This window comes from Trichosurus vulpecula, chromosome 3 (assembly GCF_011100635.1).
Source record: "Trichosurus vulpecula isolate mTriVul1 chromosome 3, mTriVul1.pri, whole genome shotgun sequence".
Taxonomy (NCBI): domain Eukaryota; kingdom Metazoa; phylum Chordata; class Mammalia; order Diprotodontia; family Phalangeridae; genus Trichosurus; species Trichosurus vulpecula.
This window is the reverse complement of record NC_050575.1, coordinates 75518422-75543637: the sequence shown is the minus strand read 5'-3', so window position 1 is coordinate 75543637 and position 25216 is coordinate 75518422.

Genomic DNA, 25216 nt, shown 5'->3' with positions numbered 1-25216 from the left:
AGTGGCACATCATCTGATTTCTTTCCACTTCACCTGCTAGTCCCTTTGAAGTGCTGCACTTGACATCCAGTGACAAATAGCCTCCTTTAAGGCTCTTAAGTCACATATCACCAACTGCAGACTTCAGTTTGGAGTCACGCACAAGAATACATCTCTCTACCAAGTAAAAAATGTGCTTTCTGCATTGCCACACGCATCCCCTAAACCTGAGGCCTGTGTGCAAATGAGTTCCCCAAAGGAGGACTTTATCTTTAGGATTGGGAGAAAATCACTGTGTGCCCACATTTCATAAATGAATTCAGGACAAGAGATGCTTTCTGTGGGCTACAGTCCCTCAAGTTCTCTCATAAGTGACAAAAATTTGTGTTAAAATGTGTATTTACTGCCTGCTGATTGCTTTCTATCCTGCAGGAAATAATATTTAAAATTAATTGAAATGACTTAGAATATTGATGCTGTTTCTGTGCCTGCAACATAAAATGCAGAACTGAGGCAAATTCTTAGCCTGGAATACACAGATAATTCAAGAAGTGGCTTGACTTCTAGGGGTGATAGGAGGGTTGCCCTGAATTATCTGGAAAATTGCCTCAAAGTTCCACTTCACTTACACATTCAGACATCTCCAAAATAGAAATCAAAACATTTGTTCTCAGTTTTCTAATCTCAGTCAGCTTCTCCTTGTCCAGAAGTATAAAAGAAAGAAGGAAGCAAGCATTTATTAAGTGCCTACTATGTGCCAGATACTATGCTAATTGCTTTACAAATATATCTCATTTCATCCTAATGTCTCTGGGAGGTAGGTGATATTATTATCCCCATTTTACAGTTGAAGCAACTGAGGCATATAGAGGTTAAATAACTTGCCCAGAGTCACATAGCTAGTAAATGTCTGAGGCCATATTTGTGCTCAAGTCTTACTGACTCTAGGTGCAGTCCAGCTACCTCTAGTAGAGATTCATAATACCACTGTGAACAATAACAGCTTATATTTTGTTATATTTTATCTTTTGAAAAATGTTGTCCTCACAACATCTCTTTGAGTTGGACTTTATAATTCTCATTTTACAAGTGAGGGGATTTAGGTTCAGAAAAATTAGGTGATTTGCCAAATGACCAAAGGCTGTATGATAGACCTAACACCCAAGTCCAGCTCTTCTTACTGATTCTCTTTTAACAAAACCATTCATATTAAGAGAATTGGTTTTGCATCCAAGCTATGTCACAACAAAATGTGAAAATGCAGTTTGTTAAATAGTTATTTTGTCTACATGTAACTGGGTTATTTGTGTTGCTGCACATGTAGGAGATGTGACTCTGGATTGATGGAGAGAATACTGAGTATTACATGATATTGAGTATCTATAAGAGGGGCAGGGTTGTTATGAAAGCTTCTTGAGAGAAAGATTTGTGTGGTTTAAGACAGACTCTGGTGGGGGTGGAAAAATACTTTGGAAGCTGCAAACTTCTAGGGAAAGCAGGCTCCCAGATATATACCTGAATTCCAGATGGTGTTCCTGAAGACTAGCTAAAGAATTCCTCCTTGGTTGAGATCAGGGTTTCACTTTTGACTTAAGCTGAGATCATGTCTCACACCTACCAGATCATCTCATTTACTCTTGTACATTTTTTGATATATTCTAATTAATATATATTTTTTTTCCTTTTTTCTGTTTACTGATTTGATTGCATAAAAAGTTTTGCTAGATACTCACATTTGTGATAGTCTTTTGTTCAACCAATATTGGTGAATAGGGGCCAAGCTACCAAGTGTTGGCTAAGGGCTACCTTTTCCCTTAAGAGCAACCAAGGAAGTGGCTTATACTCTGAGCCAGACTTGTACCCCTAGACCATCATTATTTAACAGGGCTGATAAAATTCTAGTCTGGTACCTTTCTTGTATGGTGGAGAAAAGAGCCCAGATTTCTGGCTCTTCCTGCCCCTATCCCTCCATTCCCATCCTGTTGGGGGTACAGGCTCTTTCCTGGGATCTCTTCTCTTCTGTCAGCCAATGAAACAGGGTTTGATTGGCTCAGCCCCAGCTTCCAGAAAGCATGCATGCTAAACTTAAATGATACCAATCCCTGCTCCCCTGCCACTTTTACACTGTGGTACCATTAGATTTAAGCTTTCTGGTTCCCTGTTCCTCATTCCTTATTATGCAATTTAGAGGGTGCCCTCATTTCAGTGGTCCACCATAAACTACTGCCTCACCCCATTGGTGAAAGGGCAGTGTCACATAAGGTCTCTGTCTGAAAATGATTTAAATTTGAACCATAAGAGGCTCTGATCCTTTGATTGGAGTGCACATCCAAGCTACCATCCATATACTGGCCATAGAATTGTAGGGGTAAAAGCCCTTCATACCACTACTGTTCCCTGTGAGCATCTGTTTCCCCCCATTATTGCTGCTCTCCTCTGCTGTATTCTCTTTAGAATGAGGACACGTCATATCTATCCATGCTTCCTGTAAGGTGCCTTTAGATAGCTCATGTAGATATTGGTATCTTACATGGTACACGCATCTTACATACGCAAGACTAGACATTGGTTCTAAAAATACTGCCTTAAAGTGCTCTTACAGAGTTACAAATACTCTCACATCAGTACAGTCACAACTTGTATTCACTATGCAAGTCAATAGAATAATTTAAGATTAGTCAGAAAGTCCATTGAATATGCCTCCAAGCACAAGCTAGTTCAAAGAAACCATAGTCTCAAAATTTTAGAGCCAGAAGGCACCTCAGAGATCATATGGAGCCAGTCACCTTATTTGACAGAGGAGGAAACAGATACAGAGAAAGAAAGTGCCTTGCCAACGATCATCCTGCTGAGTGTCACCACACTATCAGGACTCAAACCCAGGACTCTTGAAACTACATACTGAAAATATCTACTACCCAACACACATATTTGAAGTAAAATTTCAAGTCTTTTTTTCATATTTCCTGACTGGTCTAGGTATCTATTACACCTTATTTGTATGTGGTAGAGAGGCAATCCCTAAGGAAAAAACACAAAAATGAGGTATTTTATGGGTGCAGTCAGCATGTAACAAATTGCTAACAGCAACCATCTGAAACGCGGCTATTTTGCATTTTCTGACTCCATCAACTATACTCCAGCTATGCTCCTGAGACAGAGCCAAGACCCTAAATGTTTCATCATGTCCTGAAGAATCTAAGAGATGGACTTTTAAAAAAGTAATAAGTTTCCCTGAGCATATCTGTTGCTTCCAGGTAACCATAACTATTCTGGCCATTAATATAGTAGTTGACTGAACTGCCCTGAATGTCTCTGAAGCAATTAAAATAAATAAAAAGTTGCCAGGGGTTACATATGATTCACCTTAACCCCTTAAGTATACTACAGTCTAGGTGGGTCTGATGGATTTTAGTCATTCTTCAGATCCTCTGCAATACACTTGTGTTGCGTGTATGTATATAAATTACTTTTTAGCTGAATATGAAATATGATTCATCTAAATCATGTTTATTCTTAGCTGCAGCAGGCTACATAGCTATTGCCACAGTCTTCTTGCCAGACTCATGCCAATTGTGAATGGGACCATACTGAGCTAATGATTAGTGGCAAGTGACAAGGCTGAAGTGAAAAAAAAATTTCCTAGGAAATATTTCACTCCAAATTGTGTTCTATGAGAGTAAATAGGAGGCCATCTTAGGTAAGGACTGAGACTAGGAAGGAGGCAAGAAAATGTTCATAGCATTAGCAGAAAGCTGAAGAAATCAAATCAAAGATGCTTCAAATAATGAATTTGCTATGGGTTGTTGGGAAGCATCTTTACTTTGCATTTCCTTTCTTCCACACCACCACTATAGCATTATTAGCTTATTCAAACACTTTTTAAGGACCCTTATTGCCCACAATTATAACCCCAAGCTCTTTAACACAGTATTTAAAAGCCTTCATTCATTTATTCTTAGAGGCAATTCTCTAAAACTATAAGGTATAGAGCAATTTACCTGTTTCAGAGGAGATAGGAGACGACAGTTTCCTCAAGTAAGTTCCAATCATGAATTGAAATCACCAGTCTACCCTTGTCCCACTACCAAAAAAGTGACAAGCACTATACTGTGCATTAGGAATAAAGAAGGAACTGGGGAATGGGGCAACCAGAATATAAGCCATCTTGGAGTGGGGGGAGGGTAGAAATGGGGAAAAAATTTGTAATTCAAACTTTTGTGAAAATCAATGCTGAAAACTAAATATATTAAATAAATTTTAAAAAAAGAAAAAAAAAGAAAAAAGGAATAAAGAAGGAAAGGAGAAAAAGAAATCTCAGGTTCTCAAGAATGTATATATATTGGGTTTAGGGGTGGAGGTAAGACAAAACAAATATATAGTATTTGGTAACTTCCAGGAGGGAGGTCACTCAGTGATTGATGATCAGAATAGGTGTACAGGAGCTGAAGTGAGTTTTGAAGTAAACCACTGGTTCTTCTAGGTAGAGGTAAGAAGAAAGTATGCTGTGCCAGCACATTGCCTCTGGCTTTTAAAACCCTTCAAAAACTGACTCCTTCCTACCTTTCTAGCAGTCTTATACTTTGCCCCCCTTATGGCAGCTAGGTGGATAGACCACCAGGCCTGAGTTCAAAACTAAGCTGAGATACTAGATTTCATCACTTAACCTGTCTGCCTCAGTTTCCTCAATAGTAAAATGGAGAGAATCACAGCATCTTCCTCCCAGGGTTCTGTTGCAAGGATAAAATGAGATAACATTTGTAAATACTTAGCATAGTGCCTGGAGCATAGAAGGTACCTAATAAATGCTTATTCCTTTCCTTCCTTCTTTCCTTCCTTCTTCTGTGAATTCTACAATCCAGCAACATTGGCCTTCTTGCTGTTCCTCACGTAATCCAAGTGGCAAAGATCATTGGTATGGGACTTGCTCCTTACTCTTGCAGTTCAATGCCCCATGAATTCATGAGAGTTGGGATGGAGTTCACAAAAAGCAGGAGAGAAGACAAATATTCTCTCTTCAATTTTCTCAGACTCTTCAGTCTCTTCTGGTGCTTCTGGATTCTAGCTTCAAGAAAGACAATGGATGATGTCAATCTCATTTCAGATTGCTGAAGGGAAGAAAAGAAGTTGACATGAAACTTCAATTGCCCTTATTCTCAGCTTGCTATTCCTCTTCTGTTAATATCTGGGTCTCTCTCTCCTCTCTCCCTCTCCCCCCCCTCCCTCTCTCCCTCCCTCTCTTTCCCTCTTTCCCTCCCTCCCTCTCTCTCCCTCCCTCTCTTTCTCTCTCTCTCTCTCTCTCTCTCTCTCTCTCTCTCTCTCTTTTTCTCTCTCTCTCTCTTTTTCTCCCTCCCTCGCTCCCTCCTTCCTGCCATCCTCCCTTCCCTCCCTCCCTTTTTCTTTCTCACTTGTATTTATATTCCCAGTGATTAGCACAGTGCCTGGAACATAGTAGGCACTTAATAAATGCTTATTGTGTATTGGACCTGACCATCTAATTGAGCAAATAACATACAAATGACATCATACTAATAAGATATACACAGGGTAAATTTAGAGATGAGCAGTAAGGGGATTAGGAATAGATGATCTCTATATTCAGAGAGCTTATATTCTAATGGGAGAGGATAACATATAAAAAGAGACAAAAAGATGACAGGGTAAAAGTGCCACACCCAAGGGTGTGGTAAAAAAAAGTCCAGAGAGTCAAGAGTGTGCCCTGGAGATGAATGAATACATTGTTGATCTAGGCATCTGCCTTAAAATAGAAATTCTAGATGAAGGAGAGGGGGGGTGGGGGGGAAAAGAGAGAGAGAGAGAGAGAGAGAGAGAGAGAGAGAGAGAGAGAGGAGAAGAGAGCCAGAGAAAGAGTCAGAGAGAGACAGAGATGTAGAGATAGAGAAATACACAGATACAGAAAAACAGAGACAGAGACAGAGAGATAGAGACGTAGAGAGACAGAGAGAAAGAGAAAAAGGCCAAAAGGAGAGTGTTACTTTCAATCTAAGAAGTAGTCAAGGGGTGAAGTAAATTTTCAAAGTGAAGAGATTTCTGTGGCATTGTAGAGAAACTCTTATGAAGACAAGTCAGTAGTGTAGTCTGTAAGCTCTTTGAGAACAGGGAACTGTTTCTGCCTTAATGTTATGTACAATGCTTTACACAGGGCCTGCAACATAGTAGCCACTCAAATAATTGTCGACAACTTGATAGATGTTTGTGTTTATACTGACCCTGGAACTTCCCTTCTCCTCCAAGTATATGAAAATTCCCATGAAATACTGCTCTTTTGGGAAAAATGTTGTCTTCAGATTCTAGTTCTTTTAGGGGCCAGTATCTAGAAAATCAAAAATATATGCTCCCAACAGATTTTAGGTATTACAAACCCATTAACAGGTAGTGCAAGATTCATTTATTCATTTATTTAGCAAGAATGTATTAAAAACCTACTATTTATCTGACACAGGCCAGGTATAAAAATATGAAACCCAGTGAATGGCATGCTGGGTGAGGAGTTAGGAAAACCTGAGTTCAAATTCAGCCTCAGACACTTAGTAGCTACGTGAGACTATACAAAAGACACCTAACTTCTGTCTGCCTCAGTTTTCTCAACTGTAAAATGAGGATAGTAAGACAGAGTTGTTGTGAGGATTAAATGACATAATATTTAGAAAACATTTAGCATAGTCCCTGGCACATAGGAAGCTACATAAAAGCTCATTTGCTTTTCTTTGCCTTAAGGTACTTCATCAATGTTATTTGTCTTCCTTCTTTTATGCCCTCAAAAAGGTTAACCACACCTGTAGGGAAACAAGGATTTGTTGTTGTTTAATCATTTCAGTCATGTTTGATTCTTTGAGACCCTATGTGGGATTTTCTTGGCAAAGATACTGGAGTGGTTTACAATTTCCTTCTCCAGCTCATTTTACAGATGAGAAAACTGAGGCAAGAAGGGTTAAGTGACTTGCCCGGGATCATACAGCTAGGAAGTGTTGACGCTAGATTTGAACTCAGGAAGAGGAGTCTTCCTGACTCCAGGCCCAGCACTCTATCCACTTTGCCACCTAGCTTCCTGGAAGAGGGATAGAGTTTACTAAATATCATCCATTTTCCTAGCATTGATGGTATACTCATAGGAACTAAAGACACATGACCTATATCATGTAGCCTTAGCAGACACTTCTAAATAGGCAAATTTCCAAACTTCTCTGATAAGTACAGGGTTCCTAATAGTATCTTGAATATAACAGGCACTCAGTAGCCATTAGTAGAATAAATGAATGAATAACTGCTTGATTCAAATAGTTACCAGCCCCAAATTGTGATTATCTACACTTCCGATATAAAACATGCCTGCGCAGTGATCAGCCAAAACCACGCAGTCTATGATGTGCCTTTGGCACTGATTTCTTGCTGTTTATCCTAGCAGCTATCTCTATCCTGCTGCCTATTTTCACTTTACAGATAAAGGACCAACATGCTCTTTCTCCATTTTTCTCTCATTTCCCCTTTCACTCCTTTGATCTCATTCCTATTTTTGACTTGTGTTATAAAATGGTAGTTTCGATATTCCATCTATACCTTGTCTCTTCATCAAGTTACCTTCCATTACACACACGTCTGAAAAGTGATCACCACGGATTGTCAGTAGGGATTTCTATAATAAGATAGAGGCCCCTATGTTTCATTTTGCAGAAATTATTCTGGTGAATTATGTAGCATATATTTTTATTTTCAGAAATAGTTCCCCTCTTATTTTTACCAACATTTTTGGGATGGCCCATCTACCATGAAAACTTTTATAAAATCCTTTATTATGTTCTTAACAAATGCAGTACTCGATTATTTCAAAATTGTTCAATTAATGCTCTATTGCTTTTCATGCTGGTCAGCCAGGTCTTTGTAAGCTCTTTGCTGAAATAACAGGAGCTTAAATCATGTAATACTTGGATTTTGAGGGGAGAAGGATGCTTTGAAAGGCTCAATTCTCCAAGCAAAGTAGTTCTGTAAATTGTTTTCATTTTCTTGATGATAATCCAGCAATTTCTATAGTCCTTAAAAATAATATAAAGGAGTTAAGCCATGGGGTTTCAAGCCTTACCACCACTGGAAATAAGCTTCAGTCCTGTTTGGAGTGATATGAAAACCTTTCCATATAAAGGAAAGTTAATAACTTTAAGCGTTTTGATCAGGCAAAAACAAAATTATTAAAAGATGCTCTTTTGTTTCAGTTTGTACAGAAACCATTGACAGAAAGGGAAGTAAGCTTATCTCTCAATATACAGACCAGGTACAGTGTAAAAAAAGCTTATAAAGCAAAATTCTCTAAATTGAACGCTATTTTTCCTATCGCTTTATTTTGTATGTGAAGATTGTTGGGATAGGATCACAGGTCTCACTGGGCATACAGGTAATTTCAGTGCAAACTGTCAGACAAAAGAAATAGATAAGCAGTAGCTATAAAATCTCTGAGAACTGCATCTTTCAATGGAGTCTAAGCGTTACGAAAATGTACAAAGGCTGTTAATAAATCTCTTACGCTACGTGTGTTAATTGACTACAAACTTCATTTTTACAAAGAAATTTGACCTCTAGACTTTTGTCACCACTGGATCTTTCTCAGGGATGTGACAAACTACAGAGGGCAGAGAGGAAGAACTGCATGTGTTTATTGAAGATATTTAAGGTTACACAGATCCTTGCAAGAATCAACAAAGTTGATTGGTCTTGGTTGTTGTTAGTTATTTTTCAGTCGTGTCTGGCTCTCCTTCACCCCATGTAATAGCAATTTAGATTTGAAGATCTTTCCTACCCATTAATAGGCCATGTGACCTGAAGCCTAAGTCACATGTGCTGGGAGGAGCTTCCTGACAGGAAAAGGAAGTTTTGTCACAGGAAATGCAGAGAGAAAGAGAGAGAGAGAGAGAGAGAGAGCAGTTTGTTTTTGGGAAGACCCCAGCAGGGGGTCAGAGAGGTTTTGGGATGGCGAGGCTCCATGTTGTGATATTGTATATTTAATATTTTACTGCTCTGACAGATTGGACAAATGGTTTATGGGATATTCTTCTCTGGTGTCTGAATAAATGGTTTACTTCTTCTACCTTCAATGTAGACAGTCTCATATACTTTGCAATACAGAACTACATAGGCATTTTGACAGTTATCATCTACATTGTTATCATTGCCTTACTGATACATCATTCCATTTGGGGTTTTCTTGGCAAAGCTACTGGAGTGGCCCGCCTTTTCCTTCTAGCTCATTTTACAGATGAGGAAACTGAGACAAACAGGGTTAAGTGACTTATTGAGGCTCACGCAGCTAGTAAGTATCTGAGGACAGATGTGAACTTAGGAAGATGAGTCTTCTTGACTCCAGGTCTAGCATTCTATCCCTGTGTCACTTAGCTCCCCCTCTTACTCTTGGAGCATAAGCTAAAAATGACCTTCTCACATGTAAAGAAGACAGTATTCACATCAAGTGGTGAATGAGATTATAGAAAATCTTTTATTAACTAGTGCCCAAGCTACTGGTCATCCATATACCACAGTTACAGAAAAGGGCAAGTGCTGACAAGGATGAAATAATTACATATAATCTATATCCACTGATATACACGGATGTTACTGACATTACATTATGAATGGGAGCTTATCAACTGTATGTGAAGTAAAACGAATGTTTGAAGGTTGGAAGGTTTACTTTGTATGATTTTTTTGACATGGTGGATCATTTGTGATCTTGTTTATTTCGTTCCTTCAATAAAATGATGGTGAAATCTGATAAAAGGTTAGCCCTTAACCCTGAAATTTTTTTAAGTTATGCCTTCCTTATGGTTTCAATTAGATTTAATCTGTCCAATTTAACAAGCATTTATGAGCAAAGCCCTACTCTAGGTATTAGAGGAGATACAAAGTTCAAGTAAGACATCATCAGACCCCTGCCTTATGGAAGTCACAGTCTACACTTGCTGTAATTAAGTCATTCTTTCATGGTTTAAAAGAAATTTTAGAATCTTTCAGTTCCTGATGCCTATCATTTTCAGGAACAATTAGAATAATATGATACAATAGCTATAGAAGTAGAGGAAATTGGGGCAGCTAGGTGGTGCAGTGAGTAGAGCACAGGACCTGGAGTCAGGAGGACCTGAATTCAAATTCAGCCTCAGACACTTGACACACTTACTAGCTGTGTGACCTTGGGCAAGTCCCTTAACCCTAGTTGCCCATCCTTTCCCCCTGCAAAAAAAAAGAAGTAGAAGAAATTAATCTAGATATGTATAATGCCTTTGACATTGACCATGCTTAAAACAATGTGCCTGGAATGTCAACTGATGCAAAAAAATTTTTTTTACACTTGAAACTCAGAAAGGTTTGGGTATTTCTACTTTATTCTTTATGATTTCTATATCTTTGCTAGCAATGTTCTTTAACATTCTAAATATGTATTAAATGATGAAAGACATAGAACATGTAGTTCTTCCAGTAAGGAACAGATTTAAACACTTTATATTTTTGTTGTCAATAAGATTTTTTTCCTATATCTATTTCTATTAAGTCATTTCATTTCTATATTAGTCTTTTCTTCTTGGAGTATCATTAGAATTCATCAAATATTTATAAAACCTCATGAATGATGTATTTATAAAGTAGAAATATTTACCTTTAATGTAGTTTCCACTATTTTACTTTTTTATTTTTCTGGGTTATACACACACACACACACACAGTGTGTGTGTGTGTGTGTGTATTTCTTACAACTTATAGTGTGGCTGTCATAATAATCTAACTTTACTTATATCCTTACTCGCTCACTGATGAACAGATTTTAGAACTAATATAGACATATATCATCCAATTCATCTGATGATGAGCTTTTAGACTGTTAATTCAATAACATAAATGCTATAATTGCAATGTTTGTGGCAGAGAAAGTATTTTACTCACTTACTTCCAGTGATGAATCCATCAGCGAAGTTCCTTCTGTAGTTAACAATCTGAAAGGTAATGAGCAATGTGGTTCTCATTGAACTCAAGGTCATAACAAAAGAGCTGAAGATCCACAATGTCTGAAAGGTAAAAATGGTTCTTTTTGGCAATGGATTGCTGTTTCTCAAGCAACGTGAGTATTCTTTCAACAGTTAATTATTATTATACTTAGTTCTTCATACTCTACTACATATTCTACAATCTGTATCATTGAGAAAGGTCTTGTTTCTTCTTTTCAAATTTTGTTTGGTGAGTCAATGCTTAGAAACATTCAGAAATGCATCAGTGCTGAGATCCAACAAGTAGCAGGCAATGATAACTGGATCTTATTTCAGTTAAATGGGAAACAATCATTGGTCTTATTGTCACTTGTGGCATTATGGAAGAAACCTAGCCATAAAAATAAATGTGGAAATAGCTCCTGGAATTGTCCTTTACTCAATACAGCTATGGTACATAATTGATTTCAATATATATATATACACACACACACACATGCATACATACATATATGTGTGTGTATATACATATAGATGTGTATATATATGTGTGTATGTATGTGCATGTATGTATGCATGTGTGTATATGTGTCATGAGGTGCCTTCACTTTGACTTGAAAATTGAAAGGAACCAAAATCTATCTTGAGACAAGTTAAGTCTAGCATCTTCACTGCAAAATGAGTTTATTGAAAATTGACAGAGGGCATTTATTCTTGATGTATATAATGTTCAATGAGCAATTGCTGCCTTAAAATGAATGCTGTATATTTGCTCAAAATATATGAAACAACCCAGGGAAATACAGCCTGACATTTTGGGTGGCAGTGGACACTGAAAAGAACTACTTATTCAATGGGATCTCTTCCTTGGGAAAAGATGATACTAGAAGCAATGACATTAGGGTACCCAGAGATATAGTGTTGAAATAAATAAAACCACTATTCATAAAAGCTAAAAATGTAACCTATGAAAATTATTTTATATACCTGCATATTTCCTTGAGGCTTGCAAAAAAGGGGTGTAACATAGTAGGAACTATTCATCAGAACCATGAGAATTAATAAGTAATGAAGACAGGTAGGCTGCTTAAACATAACCTGATTTTGAAATTTACAGAGAATCCTACAGTGACACAGACTTCATCCCAGTATAAGAGAACCATCTTTATTACTCTTAAAAGTACAATCCCTCCATATATCCAGATTCTAACAGAGGACAGCCCAAAGTAAAAGCCAGCCAGTATCCTATTTTTTCAAGAAGAATAAGGTAGTGGATGTTCTTGACCAAATGGCAAGGTGGTATTCAGTGAAAGCAACAATTAGGACATGTTCTGTCCACATTTTCTACGATGTTCTAGATATGGTCTTTATCAACAGCTGGGTTATATATTTAAAATATATAATTCAAACATTAGGTGTTGAAATATATCCAAAAGATGAGTGAGATTACTGCAGAATGATCATGCAGCATAGCAGAAACCACGACTGAAGACACAGATTCTTGTTAAGTCAAAATGTACCACACTTGTGACACTACAGATTGCTGGAACAGGACCAGAGATATATACTTTATTTGTTTAAAAAATGTTTGCTGCAAAGAAAGTATACAAAATATTATTCCTAAATAAGTGATATGGAATATTTTATTTCTAGTGTCTGTACAATGTACTTTAATAGAAATAATTAGAAGCCGATATCATAATTTTACTTTGACCAAGAAAAATCCTTTTCATCCTGTTATCTCTATTTTACCCCCATGGAATATGTGGGTGTGTGCATGTATGTGTGTGTGCGTGCATGCATGCATGGGTGCATGTGTGTGTATATGTAATATCTCAGTTGATACAGTTTGGTCCTTTGTGGTATTCTTAAATTTTGATCTTCTATTGTTAAAAATCACAAATCAATCCACAAGCTTTAATAAAGCACTTACTCTGTGCCAGGTACTGTGCTAGGCATTTAGGATATAAATAAAAAGTAAAGAGAGTCCTAATCTTCAAGAATCCTGCATTGTAATGGAGAAGGCAAATAGCATATGAATAAAAAACTACAAGAATCATACAGGGTAGATGGGAGGGGGGTCCAGCCATGGTTTTGCCTCACCTCTCAGACTTTCCAAGACCAGACACCAAACTCCCAAAGCATGAATTCTTTTGTGCCTGTAACCTCCTGCTTTCTCCTGTCACATGTAAACTGTGCTGATTAGTATTCACCTCTATCACCTGTTGCATTTATGCCTGGGTTCCAGCCAGACTGCACTTCATTCTCAAGAATTCTGCACACCAAGCATCTATACATTGCCACTCCTTTCCAACTTAGGAAGCATAATCAAATCAATTCTACCATATCACCTCCAGAAAGATGTTCTCAAATACTCTGCTATGGCTCTACACATATCCCTTGGACATTGCTTGTAACTTGATTTTTATTTGGTAGCCCAGCTACTAAGGGTATCTTTCTGCCAACCAATAAGTGATCCTTGGCCTTGGGCTATGGCTGCAGGTAGAAGAACGTGTGATGAACTTGGAGCTTCTTTTCCTTTATGTGTCACTTACTAGTTGTGTGGCTATAGGCAAAATCTTTGAGTCTTAGCTTCCTTATCTGTAAAATGGGAATATTAGCATTGTATTATCAACTTCACATAGGTATTATGTGGAAGAATAATGTAAAGTGCTTTGTAATCATAAAAAAACCTCCATAACTATGCTTTATGATCACTACATGGTGTCACATTCAGATGAAAAAATGTGGGTGTTGGTACTTTAGCAGACATTTAGAAATTTCTACCCCAAAGTTCTTCAGGTAGCCACTCACTGAAAATTCTCCCTACTGTTTATTGCTAGCCACTGTAGAATGTTCCACTAATATACAACTTCAAAGATAATTTTAATTGTCCATAAGGGATGATAGAAGAGAATTCATATATGACTCCTTGTAATGCACAAACCAGTGTTATCTATGGAAATAAAGTGCCTCCCTCTTAGTTTTCTTTTCATTGCTCTAAAAGTTTCATCTCCATAAATTTTTATCTGTATCCAAATCAAACTGTGCTTTGCCCAAAGATAACACAGTGATTCTGGCATTGCACTGGCATTTTCTACTGTGTGACTACAATGACACAAAACATTAAAAAGAAATAAAGGCTTGTTCCCATTTGGGGAAAAAAATACAGAAAGATATGTTTCTTCAGTCAGCTATGATTAGCTCTAATCTAGCCATCCAGTGGGGAAGGACATGACATTAAGACATTGAGTGTCTCTATTCCAAAAGGCTTATTCCTAATAGCATTGAGAGGGGGGAAATGATCCTTTTGATCTTGTATTTTAATCTTAAATTTTAATTTGCACCATAAAATTTTAATAACTGTCCTCTAGGTTTCAAAGAGAACAGAACTAAGTATTTCACACATTCTGCATATTACACATGTAAAGACAGATTCCTTTGTATCTGCAAGAGCTTTGAGGCCTGCTTATTAAATTAGTAATGATGACTAGTCAATGACTGTCATCACCTTTGAGTACTCATGAGTCTTAGCCACCAATCACAAATGGAATGAACCTTGTCTGGTCAGGTGCTGAACTCCATTTTGTTCATAAGCATTACATAATTAAAAGATAGTTATTAATATATTCTGCTTTTTCACATAAGATTGTACACAATCGTCCAGCATTTTCCCCAGTGTCCTACTTATTACATGCAATGAGGTGAGAGTGCAAACCAATTGCTTGTTTCTTTTCAAAAGATGATGCTCAATTTCCCATAGTACCCGAAAGAACAATTCACTTCTCACCAACAGATGAATAAAAGTCCCTTTTCATATGTTCCTAAGAGGCATCAAAGTGAATACATTTCAAAGGTAAAAATGTCAGCTATCCTATCAATTTAGGAAATGACCAAGCTTTTTTTCTGAAGCAGAAATATAAATATCTTCTATCTTTTTAATCTTTCTTTTGCAATAGAATAATTGGTCAGGGTTTCATTGCTTCCTTTGTACATTGCATTTATAAAACTGTTACCTTTATACAGTTTTAGTATGGCTCGACATTTTCTATTATATCTTAGATGCAAGTACTTAGAAGAGGTCTTCCTTTATCAAAGACAAAGAAGGCCCTGAGAAAGCAAGTAATTTACAGGTTTTATATGATATTTCAACTTTTTCTCTATAATCTTCAACTAGATTGGAGATCTAGTTTTTGCACCTTACCTAATTCTTTTCCCTGGTCTCTGCAACCTCCTAGTACTTAGAAAGATATTAGTTACCCAAATAGGTGCTTAATAAATGCTTATTGGTAAACTGACATTAGTCTAAATTAAGATAAATCTTCTCTAATATAGTAAGATGAAACGATTTGGACTTATATGAATAATTTGCTAAATTGTTCACATTCTTCGATCCAGTGACCCTACTATTGAAGTGATAAAGCAAGTCAATGACAGAAAGGCAAGTCCTACATGTTTCAAAATATTTACATCAGCTTTTTTTGGTTGCAAAATAAAGCAGAAAACAAACTAAATATGTAATGACTGGAGAAATGAGAACAAATTAAGATTGATAGACTAAGGTATATGAGTGGTAATGTAATATTATTGTTGCCTAAATCATGACCAGTTTGAAGAATAAAATATGGGAAAATTTCTTTATGGCATAATGTAGGGCAAAAGAAAGAAAGAAATAGAGAGAGAGAATAGACAGATAGATGAAATAAATGAAGCAAATACTAAATGATAAAGAAGATAAGAAAAAATGAACAATGTTGGTTCTAGATTACTGAGGTTAAACATATATATATATATATATATAAACATATATATATATGTATATGCACATACATATATGTATAGATACAAAATGTCCTATAAAGAAATTCCAAATTTTGTGAGTAAAAAAATTACATGTTTTGCTAATCAAAATCATAAAATTAGTTTTGCTTAACACAAGGAGAGCTGTTGTGAGCTTGATAAATCTTAATATATTAATAATTTAACTAAAATATAAAAATTGCTAGCATGATGAATACAGCACTATGATAATAGATTGGCAAATTGTAGCAATTTACTTAAACTACTGCTCTTACTGCTTAAAAATAAGTTTTGCTGATGTCTATTGTTTTTATGTTATGTTCATTTCTAGAAATATTTTCCTTTAACCAACTCCCTTGGTGGATTGAACATGTCGAAGCAATGACAACGTCTAACGAAATATGCAATATGTTGCTTACTAATCTGCTACTTCCATGATTTAAGAAGGGCAATATGAATGGCATTCAATACATTATTGGTTTTTTAATTGTTCAGTTAGACTCTGTTTTATGTGTTTTCATCTACCTTGCTGTAGTTATTATGTGCATTGTTTGTTTGCTTATGCTTATTTCAACCAGATAATATCAAACATTTGTTCTTATGTTTCTCTTAATTTTTATATTTATCTTTTCTTAATGCATAAAAATGTGATTATGTCCATGCACTAAAATTTGTTCAGATATTTTGTAATTGATGGCTTCCCTTTCTGATACTGGCTGTGCTTTCACTCATTCTCCCTAACTCAATGGTCAATGTAGGAGAGGTGGAATACTCCTTGTTTTCCATTGCCGCTTCCAGGTTCTCCCTCTACCTGCATCACTCAGTAACCTATCTTGTTTTAAGGTTCAGGAAATTAATAAATACAACCAAATTAAAAGCCTAGTAGTTGTCTACAGACATCTGCTTCCTTCCTCAAGGAGCACTCTACTTCATTCCTTGTTGAGTCCAGTACCTAGAACACAATTTTCCCACTCCTCTACAACTCCTGCCCTCATACTTGGAAATGTCAACATACTATATGCTGATTTTCTCTCAAATGCTCTAACCACTCTCTTCCTGAACTTATTCACTTCCCATGACCTACTCTTATACCTCACCTCAATCATACACCCAAATGGTCATATTCATTATCATGCCATCATGCACAGATGCACCACACCCATGTTCAAGAATTCCAAAATCCCTCTTCCTGAGAAAAATCTTTGGCTTTCCACCTCTTCTTCTGTCTTCCCTTTCCAAGTCCTGTTCTTTGTCCATACTATGACTTTCAATTCCTTGACCCCTTTGTTCTTTCACCGGTTATCACCCCTGCACAAGCCACTCTCTTTTCTTGTCCTCATCTTGATCTCTTGAGGAACCAGTTAAACTCTATACTGTCTTCTTCTTTTTAATCCCTAGCCTTCTTATTATATCACCAATTGTGTATTGCCAAGCTGAACAAAAGTGGAGAAAATCATTCAACTATTCTGTTTGGATCCACTACAAATTTGTTACAAACCTCAGTCCTTCTAGGCAATTCTACTATATCTCCTTTATCAACTCACTTTCCCATTCTCCACAGAGACTTTTCCAGACTTTTTTTAATCCCTCCTCAAACTTCCAATGGTTCCTCCTCCTCTGAGCCTTTCAGTTGAAAAGCATGCCTTAGATTGTACAGAAAAAACTGAGTCTATTTGTGAAAAGATTCTTCTCCCCTCTCCCTCATCTTAGATCACAATGACCTTCTGCCATTATTTCCTCCTTCATCCTTGTCACACATTAAGAAGTGGCTACCAAGAATATCCCCTCTACCTGCCCAGCTGATCCCATCCATTCTATCTCCACAAATGCACTGTTTTCTCTGTCATCTCTAGTCTATTACTTATTTCTTTTCTACTGGTTCCTTCCCTATTGACTATAAACCTATGTGTGTCTTGAAAAGAACTCATATTTGGTCTTTCCATCCCTGATGTCTGCTGTTAAACCTTCATTTCTTAAGAGGACTAAGGGCATCCCAAGGTGATGTCTTGACTTGTACAAAAATATTTTTAGCCGCTCTTTTTGTTGTGGCAAAGAATTGGAAATTGAGAGGATACTCTTCAATTGAGGAATGCTTTAAGAAGTTGTGGTATATGATTGTGATGTAATACTGTTTTATAAGCAGGTTGGTTTCAGAAAAACCTGGGAAAACATATATGAACTGATGCAAAGTGAAGTGAACTGAACTAAGAGAACAGTGTACACAGTAACATCAATATTATACAATGATCAATTGTGAATAACTTAGTTTTTCACAGAAATACAATGACCCAAGACAATTCTGAAAGACTTGTAGTGAAAAATGGTTCCCCTTTACAGAAAAAAACTAATGGAATCTGAATGCAGATTGAAGCATAATTTTTTAATCTTTTTTTGCATTTTGTGGTATGCCTTATATGGAAACGTGCTTTGCATGACTTCATGTATATTACTGAAATACAGTTCTTGAGTTCTTAATGATGGGGGCAGGCAGGTGGGAGGTAGAGAATACAAAACTCATTAAAAATAATGTTTAAATAATATTTTTTTAAAAAAGGGAGTATCTGGATATGACCTTGGATCTGTCAAATAAACTAAGCATACATTAACTCAATTTGTCTCAAAATTTATACCAGGAAGTAGACCACATGAGTTTTCCCATTTTACAAATGTGAAAAAGGAAGCGCAAAGAAATTGTCATATAGTTAAATAGTCACAGAATTGAGACTGAATTCCTGGTCTTTGTACAATTGGTATGGTAAAGAGGACATAAAAATGGTAATTTTTGAGATTTGATCTGGAATCAAATTTCCATCTTTAGGAGTCCTAATTAATGATAGAGTTGCATATGTTTCAGCTGCAGCTTGGTGCTAAGGAATGACCATTGTGTTTGAAATCAATACCTGTGTGCCCAGTAGCAACTCACTTTAATCTCTCTGGGCCCCCACTGTCTACATATTATTTCATTTAAAATCCTCTATTTTTTATTTCTTCTACAATGTTTGTGTTTGTTGGTTACAGTCAGATTCATAATAAAAGAAAAAGAAGTGGGGGGCAAAGCCAAGATGGTGAAGTGAAAGCAGGGACTCACCTGAACTCTCCTACAAACTCCTTCAAATACCTCTAAATAGTGAATCTGAACAAATTCTAGAATTACAGAATCCACAAAGAGACAGAGTGTGGCAGATTCCAGCCCAAGACAACCTGAAAGGTCAACAGGAAGGATCTGTTGCACTGGGCTGGGAGAGGAGCACAGTCTAGCCAGCAGGGTGCACCACCACAGCCAGAGTAGACCTGAGTAGATTGAATCCCTGGCAGCAGCGGCAATTGCCAGACCTCTCAGCTCAGGAAGAGGGTCTGTCAGAACAGGGTGAAAGAGAAGCGCAGTCCTTCATGGGGTCTGCAGCGGCAGCAGCAGCACTTAATTCTGGGGCTATCAGCCCACAGACTCAATATTTGAAAGTCACCTATTTAAACTTCCAGGAGCCAAGATAGTGGAGCAAACAGTAAGTTGCTCTCACCTTCCTTTGTTGACCTTGAAAAATCCGAGAATATTGCCCCAAGAAAAACCGTGGAATAGTGGAGCCAACAGAAAGACAGGGTATGGCTGTCTTTTAGTTTGGGGGGCTAGGGGGATTAATGAGAAGAATCACTCTTGCTGTGGCTGAAGGGGACCAGTACAGGATAAGAGGCAACCCAGCAAGCCAGCAGCAAGCCCCACCTCAGCAGACCAGCAGGACATCCTGAGCCCCAGGGAGGAGGAGCAGGCAAGCACCAATACTAGGTATATACCCCTTCCAGCTCAGCACCAGGTAAACTACCAGACCACTACAATATCCAACTGTCAGCACCTGAGGTCCCAGCACAGAAAACCAATAACCAGGCCCCTATCCCCTAGCACAAGAAGTCTGGGGCAGTGCCCCCTCGGTCCCAGAAGCAAAGATCAAATTTAAAAGCCAGAAAAAAAGCAAACAAAATGAGAATAAGAATTTTTAAAAATCAATGACCACAGAGAAATATATTGGTGACAGGGAAAATCAAAACACAAAATCAGGAGAAGACAACACGGTCAATATGCCCACATCTGAAACACCAAAGGAGAATATGAACTAGTCTCCAGCCCAAAAAGCCTTCTTGGAAGAGCTCAAGAAGGATTTTAAAAGTCAAATAAGAGAGGTAGAAGAAAAGTTTTAAAATATAATTGACAAAATGGAAAAAGTACATTGAAGAAAACAACTCCTTAAAAAGCAGAATTGGGCCAATGGAAAAGGAGGTACCAAGGCTAATTGAAGCAACCAATTCATTAAAAATTAGAGTTGGGCAAGTGGAAGCTAATGATTCTGTGAGACATCAAGAATCAGCCCAACAAAAGTGAAAGAATGAAAAAATAGAAGAAAATGGAAAATACCTCATTGGAAAAACAATTGACCTAGTAAATAGATCCAAGAGAGAAAATTTTAAGAATTATTGGTCTACCTGAGGACAACAATGAAAAAAAGAGCCTGAACAGCATCTTTCAAGAAATCATCAAGGAAAACTGCCCTGCGGTCCTAGAACCAGAGGATAAAATAGTGATTGAAAGAATACAGTAATCACCTCCTGAAAGAGGTCTCAAATAAAAAACACCAAAAAATATTGTAGCCAAATTCCAGAATTATTAGATCAAAGAGAAAGTAATTCAAACATCCAGAAAGAAACAATTCAAATATTGTGGAATCACAGTCAGGATTACACAGGACTTGCAGCTTCTACAGTAAAAGATCAGAGGGCTTGGAATGTGATTGTCTGTAAGGCAAAGGAGGTTGGACTGCAAGCAAAGATCAACTATCCAGCAAAATTGAGCATAATATTTCAGTGGAGGACATGGATATTCAATGAAATAGGGAACTTCCAGAATTAACCTTATGAAAAGATCAGAGCTCAAGAGAAAATTTGATCTTCAAATATTAGACTCAGGAGAGGCATAAAAAGATAAACAGAAAAGGAGGGGGGAAACATGTTATGCAATAGGGATAAACTGTTTACATCCCTACGTGGGAAAATGATACTTACCAATCTTGAGGACTGTATCTTTATTACATTATGTAGAAGGGAAATACATAGAAAGAGAGGGTGGGTATAAGCTGATTTTGGTGTGATAATAAAAAATCTAATTAAGTGCTGAAAAAAGATTGTAATGGGAGAAGAGAAAAGGAGGAGGCAGAAAGGGATACATTATATCACATGAAGATACACAAAGACATTTTACGGTAGAGGGAAAGAAGGGAGGGTGATGAGCACTGTTTGAATTTTACTCTCACTGGATTTGGCTCAAGAAAGGAATGACACACTCAGTTAGGCATAGAAATCTGAATTGTCCTATAGGCAGTTGCAGTGGAAAGGGGAAAGAAAAGATAAGGAGGGACAGAAAGGAAGGAAGAAGTAGTAAGAGAAAAGGGAAAGAAAAGGGAGAGGGCAGATGGAAGGGAGGGCAGATTGAGAGAGGTGATGGTCAAAAGCAAAACTCTAGTGAGGAGGGAAAGGGAGAAAGGAGAAGGAAAAGCATAAATGGGTGGGGGATAGAATGGAGAGCAAGACACAAATAGTAATCATAACTCTGAATGTGAATGGGATGAACTATTCCATAAAATGGAAGTGGATAGCAAAATTGATTAGAAATCAAAATCCTACAATACGTTGTTTACAAGAAACACATTTGAAATAGAGGGATACACACAGGGTAAAGATAAAAAGGCTGCAGTAGAATGTATTATGCTTCAGCTGAAGTAAAAATATCAGGGGTAACAATCCTGATCTCAGACAAAGCAAAAGCAAAAAATAGATCTAATTAAAAGAGATAAAGAAGGAAACTATATCCTGCTAAAAAGGCACCTTGCACAATGAAGCAATATCATTACTAAACATATATGTACCAAATGTTACAGCATCAAAATTCTTAGAGGAGAAGGTAAGGGAATTATATGAAGAAATTGACAGCAAAACTATACTAGTGGGAGACCTCAAACTCCCTCTCTTTGAACTTCATAAATCTAACCTAAGAATAAACAAGAAAGAAGTTAAGGAGGTGAATAGAAATTTAGAAAAGATAGATATGATAGACCTCTGGAGAAAATTGAATGAGAATAGAAAGAAATACACCTTTTTCTCAGTGGTACATGGCACACACACAACAATTGACCATGTACTAGGGCATAAAAACCTCACAATACAATGCAGAAAGGCAGAAATATTAAATGAATCCTTTTCAGATCCTGAAGGAATAAAAATTATATGCAAGAAAGGGCCATGGAAAGATAGACTAAAATTGGAAACTAAATAATCTAATTCTAAAGAATGAATGGGACAAACAACAAATCATAGAAACAATAAATGCATCCAAGAGAATGACAATAATGAGACAACATACCAAAACTTATGGGATGCAGCAAAAGCAGTTCTTAGGGGAAGTTTTATATCTCTAAATGCTTACATGAATAAAAGAGAGAAAGAGGAGACCAATGAATTGGGCATGCAAATAAAAAAAAAAAACTAGAAAAAGAACAAATTAAAAATCCCCAATTAAATACCAAATAAGAAATGCTGAAAACCAAAGGAGAGATTAACAAAATTGAAATTAAAAAAGCTATTGTGCTATTGTATGGTTATGGAAAAATACAATAAAATAGATTAACCTTTGGTTAATTTGATTGAAAAAGAAGAAAACCAAATTACCAGTATCAAAAATAAAAAGGGTGAATTCACCACCAATGAAGAGGAAATTAAAAAATAATTAGGAACTATTTTGCCCACCTGTATGCCCATAAATTTGACAACCTTACTGACATAGATGAGTATTTACAAAAATATAAATTGCCCAGATTAACAGAAGAGGAAGTAAAATATGTAACTAACCCCATCTCAGAAAAAGAAATTGAACAAACCATCAATGAACTCCCTAAGAAAAAAGTCTCCAGGGCCAAATGACTTTACAAGTGAATTCTATCAAACATTTAAAGAACAATTAATTTCAATTCTACATAGATTATTTGGGAAAATAGGCAAAAGAGTCCTACCAAACATTTTCATGACACAAATTTGGTATTGATACCTAAACCAGGAAGAGTTAAAGAAGAGAAAGAAAATTATAGACCAATTTCCCTAATGAATATAGATGCAAACATTTTAAATAAAATATTAGCAAAAAGATTACAGCAATTTATCACAAGAACAATACACTATGACCAGGTAGAATTTATTCCAGGAATGGAGGACTGGTTCAATATTAGGATAACTATCAGCATAATTGATCATATCAACAACAAAACTAGCAGAAACCATATGATTATCTCAATAGATGCAGAAAAATCTTTTGACAAAATACAACACCCATTCCTATCAAAAACACTAGGAAGCTTAGGAATAAATGGAGTCTTCCTTAAAATTTTAAGTAGCCTCTACCTAAAACCAGCGGCAAGCATTATATGCAATGGGGATAAGCTAGTTCCATTCCAAATAAGATTGGGAGTGAAACAAGGATGGCCACTTTCACCACTGTTATTCAACATGATACTAGAAGCATTAGCTTTAGCAATAAGAGAAGAAAAAGAAATTGAAAGAATTGAAATAGGCAAAAAAGAAACAAAGCTATCACTCTTTGCAGACGATATGATGATATACTTAGAGAATCCTAGAGAATTAAATAAACTACTTGAAATAATAACTTAACTTCAGCAAAGAAAAAGAAATAAAACACATCATTTGTTAATTTGGAGAGAGCAATTTCATTGGAATGATGAATTTGGACGTCAGATTATAAGGGGCTAAGAAGAGAGAGAGAGAAGAGAAAGTGGATGCAGCTATAGATAGCTTTGATTTCTTCTTATGCACACTACCCATTCATATCTTTTAATAATTTATTAATTGGGGGATAGCTTGTATTCTTATAAATTAAACTCAATTCCCTATATATTTGAGAATAGAGGTCTTTATTAAAGCAATGCTGCAAAAAATTTTTCTCCAGTTTCCTACTTTCCTTTTAATTTTGGCTGCATTAGTTTTGTTTGTGCAAAACCTTTTAAATTTAATGTAATCAAAAGCATCTGTTTTATTTCCTGTGATCCTCTTTATCTGCTGTTTGGTTACAAATTGTTCACTTACCTGTAGAACTAACAGGCAAAATGTTCTATGCTCCACTAATTTGCTTATATTATGCTTCATGTCTAAATCATATATACTTTTTGACCTTGTGTTATATGGTGTAAGATTGGGCCTATATCTACTCTCTGCCAAATTGCTTTCCAGTTTTCCCAGTAATTTTTGTCAAATAGTGAGATTTTGGCCCAAAAAGAAGATCTTTGGGTTTATCAAACACTAGATTACTATGGTCATTTACTATAATTGAACATCTACTGTATTCCACTCATCCTCCATTCTCTTCCTTAGTCAGTACCAGTTTGTTTTGGTGATTACCACTTTGTGATACATTTTGAAATCTGAAACTACTAGGCCACCTAAATTCACCTCCCTTGATATTCTTTAACTTTTGTTCTTCCATATGGTGTTATGATTTTTTAGCTCTATAAAATAAAATTTTGGTGGTTTTATTATTATAGAATTCAGTAAGTCAATTAATTTAGGTAGAATTATTATTTTTATTATATTGACTCTATACCTGAGGAATTAATATTTCTCCAATTGTTTATAACTGGTTTTGTTTGTGTGAAAGGTGTTTTGTAATTGTGTTCATATAGTTCCTGACTTTGTCTTGGCAGGTGGAATCCCAAGTATTTTGTATTCTCTGAAATTATTTTATACAGAATTTCTTTTTCCATCTCTTCCTCATGGATGGTGTTGATGGCATACAGAAATGCTAATGATTTTGTGTGTTTGTTTTATATCTTGCATCTTTGCTGAAATTATGAATTGTTTCAACTAATTGTTTAGTTGATTCTCTGGCCTTCTCTAAGTAGGCCACCACATCATTTGCAAAAAGTAATAGTTTTTGTTTCCTTTTTGCTTATTCTAATTAATTCAATTTTCTTCTCTTATTAATATAACTAGCATTTTTAGTATAAAATCAAATAATAATGATGATAACAGACATCTTTGCTTCACCCTTAATATTTGTGGGAAGGCTTCCTGCTTATCCCCATTATAGATAATGCTAGCTGATGATTTTACATAGATATTACTTATCCATGAAAGTTTAATTTATTTCTATGCTTTTTAATGTTTTTCATATGAATGTGTGTTGTACTTTGTCAAAAACTTTTTTCTGCATCTATTGAGATGATCATATGGTTTATGTTTCTCACAGGATAGGTATAGAAGGACCTTTTTTGATATCACAAAAAGTATATCTAAAACCAAAAGCAAGCACTACATACAATGATAATATAAAAGAAACTTTACATAAAAATAGGAATAAATTAAAGATGTTTTTCTCCCTTCTAATATTTTATATAATTGCAGAAATTATA